Genomic DNA, 9342 nt, shown 5'->3' with positions numbered 1-9342 from the left:
TTGACCTGACATGAAGAATGAGTTTAAAACTTTGTCCAATTCCAAATAAAAATACTAAAATTTGAGTCCAACTCGCCCGTACTAAAATTTTTTATATAAAAAAATTTTTAAAAATATAATACATTAAATACACTATAAACATTAAAATAAATGTTTCCAACAAATGAATTTTTAAATATATATATATATATATATATATATATATATACACTTACAAAACATTAACATAAGTGCAACTTAGCAATCAAATACCTCTAAATTTAGTAGCAAAATTAATAATAAAATAAAAGTTATACAATATTCAAATAATAACAACAAAATAGTAGTAATATAATAGCAAGATGATAGCAAAACAATGAAAACACAGTGGCAAAACAATAAAAATATAGTAGCAGTTTTATTTTCCAAATTTGGGCTGGGGCCAAAAAAACTTACGGGCCTTATTTTTTTCTCCAAGCCCATTATTAAAGTTTATATATTTATTTTAAACTCTTCCACTTTTCAGACAAGCCTTCGAATCAAATCAGTCTAGTTTGACGTTAATATACTTTAATTTAACCACTATTTTTTTTTTCAATACCAGTAACAAAAGGAACAAAATCAAGATAAGGTCCTAGAAGGCTTTCATCATGAAGGAAATGTCATCGAATATGGGTTTAAACTATCAGGGTAAATGTGTTTGCTTTCCCTCAAGAATTCTTCCAATGAATTTTTCTTTGGTTCGAAAGGTACAACACAAGACTTTTAGTTTCAATAGATTAGCAAAGGCAAAATAGAGAATGCAACAACTCTCACCTATCCTAACATATAGTAGGAATGGGAGATGCTATCGGGGACTTTCAAACTTAAGCCATAAATTTTTTTATAAAAATAAATGTTTCACAACATTTTAATGTTATTTAAATCAAATTGGTAGAGTTAAGAAAACTTGTATATGATTAAAAATAATTTCGGGTCTTTGAAAACATATATAAATATTACCAAATCATAAAGTGAGTGTTTGAAGCTCCTTGGCTTAAATCAAGGTTATACAGGTTGAGAAAGGTAGAAGTTCTACTAAGATTTGTGTAACACTCTTTGTCCAACTTGATCGTCGGGTTGAGTCATCAGGTGCTATGATCGTTTTCGAAGCAACTACATGCTAACATATCTTTTTCGACCATTTAAACATGTAATTCAACATTAAAAAGTATTCACAACATGATACACAATCATTTCTGGGTCCCACATGAGCTTACGAAAGCTCCTTTGCTAACCCGGGTATGAATCAGGACCAAAATGTAAAATTTAAGAGTTTCGGGCCGACGTCACGACCTCAAGCTTCTTTGTCATGGTGACATCATCATAGTGAGTCATGTCACGATGACATGCATACTCACGTCGTGACGTCATTCACTATCAAACGACATCGCGACGTCAAAGACCCCTTGTCGTGACATTGCCCCTATTTTTGCCAGAATGCATATTTGATACCTAATTTTAGTAATTCCAATTCATCCAATCTTCAGTAAAAATAAGGTCACTTAACTAAACCAATTAACAACAAACTTATTTATAAACTAATCAATCAACCATTCAATCTTACCAGCTAATTAATCACATTTAGCTATATACATGTCCATTCCATCTATTTTAGCAAATGAAAATCACCAATTCAAGAGGTTGATATAATGAAGTCAAAACAAATACTAAATTATATGACATACTTATCACTTTTCTTACATTTCATTAAGCCTTATTTAGCTTAACCAATTAAAAAGGCCAATTGCTAGCTTAACAAACCATTTAAAAGAAAAATTCATAATTTATACATCATGGAACTTAACCAAAATGTGTACTACCAATTTATATATTAAGTGATACATCCAACATTAAGCATCACTCAAACACATAATACCATCTACTTCAAATTAACCATAGGCTTATGAAGGACTCTTATGTACATGGCATATAGTCTAAATTCAAAATAAACATATAACTACTGTGTTTGAATAGTTTGTGTTTCTCCTCTGATCCGACTCGACAGTTCCACAATGTGCAAATTTTCAAGGAAGTAAACAACTAAGGTAAACATTTAGAATCCTTAAAATGTTCAAATGGAAACTAAACATACATTGATCATTAAGGCATGGTTAACTAATCTATTTGACAACCAACTTAACTACCATTTGGAACATTATGACTTATCTATACACAGGCAACATCATCTATCAAATGCATTAATTATGTTCTAGAATCATAAGGAATTTCAAAACTTAAACAAAGTCATGTAACCATCCATATGTTAAGTATCATTAAATGTCATTTCATTTTCATTTCATAGTTTAATTTTCATTTTCAATCAACTAAATATCGCCCGAATAACTCAAATAACTCGAATAATTCAAATAATAGATTGATGTAAATACTATTTTTTTAACACCCCTAACCCGTATCCGACATCGAAACAGGTTTACGGAGTATTACCGGACTTATAGTTCAATCAATCAAATATTTCATGTACATTTCTCATTCAATTCAAAAACCATTCACCAAGTTAGCCATGTATGCACATAAAAATCGAGAATCATGTATGAATTCATCAATTATTAAAATTCCATGTACATGTAACATCTTTACCGTATATCATATATATAAAAACCATCTCCATGTAAATACCTGTACTAGTTGGTATCGAACTTATATAATCTCGTAATAACACTATGCCCGTTGAACCACTTAGAATCTCATTAGATACGCGGGTAGTACACACGAGGTGTACTAAACTGTAATTTGTCAATTCCTATACATGTAGGCTAATACGAACGATAAACGGTAAGCTCCTCCGAGCTGAATATCGGTAAGCTCCTACGAGGTGCAAATCGATAAGCTCATACGAGTTGTGGTGAGTCCGCAACACATTCAGGATCTCAACCAAAACGGTAACCCTAATGATATGTCATTTGTATCATACGAATTCCTAAGGTTCAAACGGGGCTCGGTATTCTTCGTACATCGTCGGTTATGTGCTCGATAATTATACATAATAATTAAACTAATCACATACATATATATTTCAATCAAAACATATAATTATGCAATGTATTTACACAAACTTACCTCAAACTCAAACGGAGAATACGACCGTTTAGTCCACGACTTTATCTTTTCCCCGATTTAGTTCCGAATGTTTCTTTTCTTTATCTAAATAATCAAATTTAACTCATTAGTCATATTTCTAATCAATTCAATCCAAATTTCATGTTATAACAAAATTACCATTTTACCCCTAAACATTTGACTTCTTTACAATTTAGTCCCTAGGCTCGTAAAATGAAATTCATGAAATTTCACTACACCCAAGCCTAGCTGAATATCCTATGTGCTCATAGCAGCCCATACACATCATAAATTCACACATTTAACACACAATTTTCACATTTTTCAAATTAACCCCTAATTGGTAATTTCATTAAAACTCACTTAAAAAAAAGTTGTTTAATTAATAAGGATTCATTTTCTTCCATTAAAATTCAAGAAAAACAAGAATTATCTCATGGAAAAACCCTATACTTTCAACCATTTTGCAAATTAATCCCCTAATTAGCTAGGTTAAGCAACAACGATTCCAAAAACATAAAAATCAACAAAAACAAACATCAAATTCACTTACATGCAAGGGGTTTATGTTGCTGAAATTTTAAGTTCTCCAATGGCTCTAAGTTGCTGAAATTTTCGGTGGAAATTGCATGAGGAAGATGGCCATTTGTTTTGTTTTATTTAATTTACTTTTAATTACCTAATTACTATTTTTACCCAACAATAAAAATTACTCAATTACCAAGCCATGCACATCCACTAACTCATTTAATGGTCTAATTACCATATAAGGACCTCCACTTTAAAGTTCTATAGCTATTTAACACTTTTAGCTAATAGAACACAACTTTTTCACTTTACGCGATTTAATCCTTTTTTCACAAATTGAGCATACAAACGATAAAATTTCTTAACGAAATTTTTATGAAATAATACTATCATGTTGTAGACCACAAAATAATATTAAAATAAATTTTATGACCTCAAATTTGTGGTCCCGAAACCACTATTCCGATTTCACTAAAAAGGGCCGTTACAATTTTGGTCCCTATCAATTTTGAAAATGAGCAAGTTGGTCACTCTCTCAACAAAAATTACAAAAAATAAAAAAAAATTATAAAATTTATAAAATTTCTAAAAATTTCTAAAAATACATTAAAAATTTAAAAATTTTCTAAAATAATAATTTTGGGAATAAATAAGTTAACTAGTGATTCAAGTGTATCATACTAAAATATCTTATTTTTTATTATTATTGTACTTTTTAAATATATATGGTTTCAAATTTATGTGCTCTAACATTAAATTAGCTATATTGTAACAAGATTTTAATTTGACATGTTTAGTTTTTAAATTTAACTCGAACAATTTCACTCAATTCAATTCGACTTGACTCGAAATTTATTTCACTTGACTCAATTTGAAAAAAATCAAATCAAGTTAGGATGATAAAATATAACTCTCAACTCGATTAACTCAAAATTTTTTCACTCGAATCAATCGAACACTCATCCCTAGTTTTAAAAATTTTAATATAAGTATTTAATTAAATTTAGTAGGAGAATAAAGAATTTTAACCAAGATACAGAGGCATTTAGGTGATTTTTCATTTCCTTTAATTTTTACCCGATCTTGATCTAAATTAATATTTCATTCAATTTATTAATTTAAATAATAAAATAATTCATTTCATGCAATTTGGTCATTTTGACATTTTACAAAATTGCCCTAAAATTTTACTTTTTTCAATTTAGTCCCTAAGTCTAGATCATGCAAATTAACGATTTTTAATGCAAACTCATGCTAGAAAAATATTCATATATTTTCCTCCTCCTCCTCTTCATTCCACATCCTTACTGCATATAATATGCTTATGTGTAATATTATCTATAATTCTACTATTTACTTATGTTCGTATCAAAGTTATCCACGTGAGTTATAGTCAATAAATTATTTATATCTTGAGATATGAAGCTCCGAATTAAGATATGATAAATTTCTCTAAAACTGGGCTCACATATTTTCTTACCATAAAATTTTTAAAATTTATGGTTTAGCCAATAAGTACAGTTTATTCTTTAAAGTCATCCATGTTCTGCTGTCTGATAGTTTCGACCCTTCTTCACTTAAAATTAATTATCTCCTCATACGAGATTCGGATGATGTTTCTGTTTGTTTCTATTGAAAATAGACTCATTAATAATTTTAAAAATATAAATTATAACCCATAATTATTTTTATACAATTTTTAATGATTTTCCAAAGTTAGAACAGGGAAAAACAAAATCATTCTGACCTTGTCTCACCAAATTTATTACGTCTCATAATTTAAAATTCCATTGCTTACACCGTTTCTTCTATGAGAAACTAGACTCAATAAGATTTAATTCCATATTTTGTTCATCCTCTAATTCGATTTTCACAATTTATGGTGATTTTTTAAAGTTAGCCTACTGCTGCAGTTCAAAAACTATTTTAGTGCAAGATGTTGATTACCAAGTTTATAACTCCCTAATTCCCTTTTTCTATAATATTTCCCATCACTTTTCTTATTTCTCTTCACTAATATATTAAGAACATAAAACCTTATATAAGAAAACTCTACTATAACATCATTTCCATGCTTTTTCAATAATATCAAACTTAAAAAAATATTGAAATCTTACATCTAATAATCTACTAACTTCCAAAATTTCAATATAAATCAAGTAGTATTTATCTCTAGGATTCCAAAACTCAAAATTACAAGAAAATGACTTAATTTAACTTACCAATTAAACTTAAAGTTTGAAATCTCTAATTTTCCATTTATCCTTCTTTCCTTTTCTTTCCTTCCTATTTTCGTTTGCTCTCTGTTTCTTTTTTCTTTCCTTTCTCATTTCCTTTTGTCTTATTTACCTATTTATAATTATACATTATAATTCATTTTAGCAAAATATCTATTACTTAAATAAATATTTGTATTACAAATGTATACATATATATTATTACATTTGTATACTATTATCACCATACACTTGTCTTTCTTTAATTTATAATAATAAATATCATTTAAAAATTAAATTAAAATATTAATAAACTAATATTTACTTAATTAATCTAAAATATCTCTAACATCATCATTATATTCTAGATTTCTCTCTCTTCTAATTGACCATTTTGCCATTTATGATCTTTTAAAATTACATCCTTGAGTCATCACTTAATTTGATAAAATTGTGATTTAGTCCCTCATAATTCTTCACTTATTCAATTTGGTCCTAATTCATCCATTTTCCTTAATTTCTAGATCATTCCACCCTTAAAATATTTGCACTATTGGTCCTTCAACTTTTTTGTATTGACACTTTAACCCCTCAAATTTTGAGTATTTACTCTTGGTAACAAAACTTTTCTCACTTTTGCAATTTAATCATTTCTTGCATTAATATGTCATAATATACTTCCCAATGTTAACATAACTCAAAATTTTCCTTTTGTCACTTTATTTTCTTATTTTACTATATCAAGAATAGTATCTTACTTTCTTCTGTAATAATTTTGGGGTATTACAATACTTGTAGTAGTTGTGTTTTTTTACCTTTTTTCTTAAGACCAAAAATAATGAAATAGTAATAATAATAATTTGAGCCTTTGACAGGCCCAAAAAGAAAAGAAGAAGAAAAAAGAAAAGAAAGGTCTCAAATCCAAAATCGAGTGGGCTTTGAACGACCCAAGAGAGAACAAAAATTTAAATGGGCCCCAATCGAACTCGGATAAAAAACGGGTGTCTACAATATGTTTTTGTTTGATAACATGGTTTAGTAATGATTATGTTTTAGAAGGTTGACTTCAACATCTAAATCTATTACTTACCCATATTCTTTATTTTCAAAGAAGTTTCTCTTTAAAAAAATTATGAAAATTATTTAAAGACTTGAAGAGCTAAAACATCGACATTGCATAAAAATACCATTATTATTAGAAATTGTTGTGAATTTCAAGATTGGTGGAGTGTGGAAAAATCGAAAATTTTGATTATTTACAAAAGGAGAAACCAAGTTATGAATGCACACTGATTTGCTTCTTTGAATCCCAAAAGAATGCAAGACAGTACCTTTTAAATATTTTGAAAAATATGCTATACTAATATTAATTGCGTGTAAGCACAATTGTTTATCCTTAATTATTTTATTTCAAGTTAATTTTATAAAAACACCTTAGTGATGCAATAATCCCCGGTGGGTTGAATTAGAATTTTAAATTTTCAACTGCCTAATAATCTATTTCATCTCTCTTCCTTACCACTCTAAACTAATTCCTCTTACATTTTATCTCACCTTTGCATCACTATTTTTTCTTTCTTTCATTAATCATATTTTGCATTCCACCATCTTCCATATATATAATACAAAGGATGGTGTCGAAACTATTTTTTTTAAAAAAAGGGAGTCGCCACCGATCCTTTTTATTGATGTGTGATCGGATCACCTCGTAATGATTTAATTTATTAAAATAACAATTTTGATCTACGAAATTTAAAAAAGTGGGTTCGGGAGTCGGTTACGTACGAGGAAGGATTAGCACCCTCGTAACGCCCAAAATTGGCACCTAATTGATTAATTAATGTCTTAATGTCGAAAATTGAAAATTCGAAAAGAATTTAAAATACGATCCCTCTTTTTTAATAATGTTATTTTTCTTTTAAAAAGAAATTTAATTGAATAAATCGAAACCAATGTTAAAGACTCTCTCGTCTCGAGATAACAAAATGTCACACCTGTAAGTTAGGACATGACATTTTGAACCATCAAGAATAAGTTTGCCTTTTATTTTTTATTTTAAATCTTATATATTTTAATTTTAAAAGGACATTCGTTTATTTAGACCCAACGAGAAAGATCGAAACCCAATAAATTAGGGCACGACTTTCTCGAATTTCTAAATACAAAACATTGCCTTATTTTGAGAACTTTTGAATAATAACAAGTGTATTAATTAAATGAAATGTATTTTTCGTATTTTTCTTTAAAACAATGATTTGCGAATAAAATTGTCGCGCTAATAAATGGCAGGAATATAAATACACTAATAAAACAATTCACGATTACCACATGACATGGTAACTTTTAATGCTAATATGAACAATTAAACTAAATAAATAAAATAACTAACAACATGAATAATAACAACTACAACAATAATGGTAATATAAAAAGATCACAAAAGTAATAATAGTAATAACATCTAAATTTTGGAATAATGAATAAATAAATAAAAAGGCATGAAAGAGAATAAAAAGATCGAATGTAAAAATAAAATAAAAGAAATATTAAGTAAATAAATAAACATCATTAACATTTAATTAAAAATTGAAACTAAATAAATAAATTAAAAACAATGTGTGAAATAGTTTAAAATAATGAAAATTTCGAAATCACATAGACTCAGGATCGGATTGAAAATAAAAAATAAGTTTTGGGATTAAATTATAATAAAATAAGTGCAACAAGGACTAAATTGAAAATGAAACAAAATCTTTGGGGAGAAATAAAAAATAGAATGAGGTAAAGGTCTGAATTGAGACGCGCGAATAATAGGGAGGGACCAAATGGGAGATTTTTCCCTCTCCTCCAAAACGGCGCCATTCAAATGGACCATATTGAAACTAAAATAAAATTCAAAGGCATGAATTAAAATAAATAAAAAACTGGATTTAGGAAAACAGAAAATGCGGAAGGACTCGCAGCGCAAATAGCCCATTTGGCCTTAAAAACACTCGGATCCTCCACAAATCGAGTCGGGTCGAACTTGCCATTAGTAAAATGGCATCGTTTTTGTGTTTATTCTTTGGCCCAAAACAGCGCCGTTTCGGGTAAGCTATAAATGTTATTTTTTTTTTTGCTAAAACTTCATTCTTCCTTCATTGAAAAAAAAATCAAAAGCTTTCTCTCAAACTCTCTCCCCCTTTTTAAACTCCGATCAATGTCTGGTCGCCGAACCACCGTGGCGGACGCCGGTCGCAGGTGACGGTGCTACCGTCTACGGTGGTCGAAAAATCGAAAAAGGCTTTTTTTTTTGGCTTTTCGACTTTCCCGACTCAAAAATGCCATCTTTCATTGGAGATGGCTGCCTCAACTCCCTCCATGACGGTACAAAATAAAAAAAAGGGTAAGATCTCGCCCCCTTTTATTGTTTTCGTTTATTCTCTTTAAAAAAATAAATAAGTAAAACGAAGTGAAAAAAAATAAAAATAAAAGGCCACCTTTTAAATTTTCTTTTTCT

This window comes from Gossypium raimondii, chromosome 8 (assembly GCF_025698545.1).
Source record: "Gossypium raimondii isolate GPD5lz chromosome 8, ASM2569854v1, whole genome shotgun sequence".
Taxonomy (NCBI): domain Eukaryota; kingdom Viridiplantae; phylum Streptophyta; class Magnoliopsida; order Malvales; family Malvaceae; genus Gossypium; species Gossypium raimondii.
Note: the sequence above shows the minus strand (reverse complement) of the source record.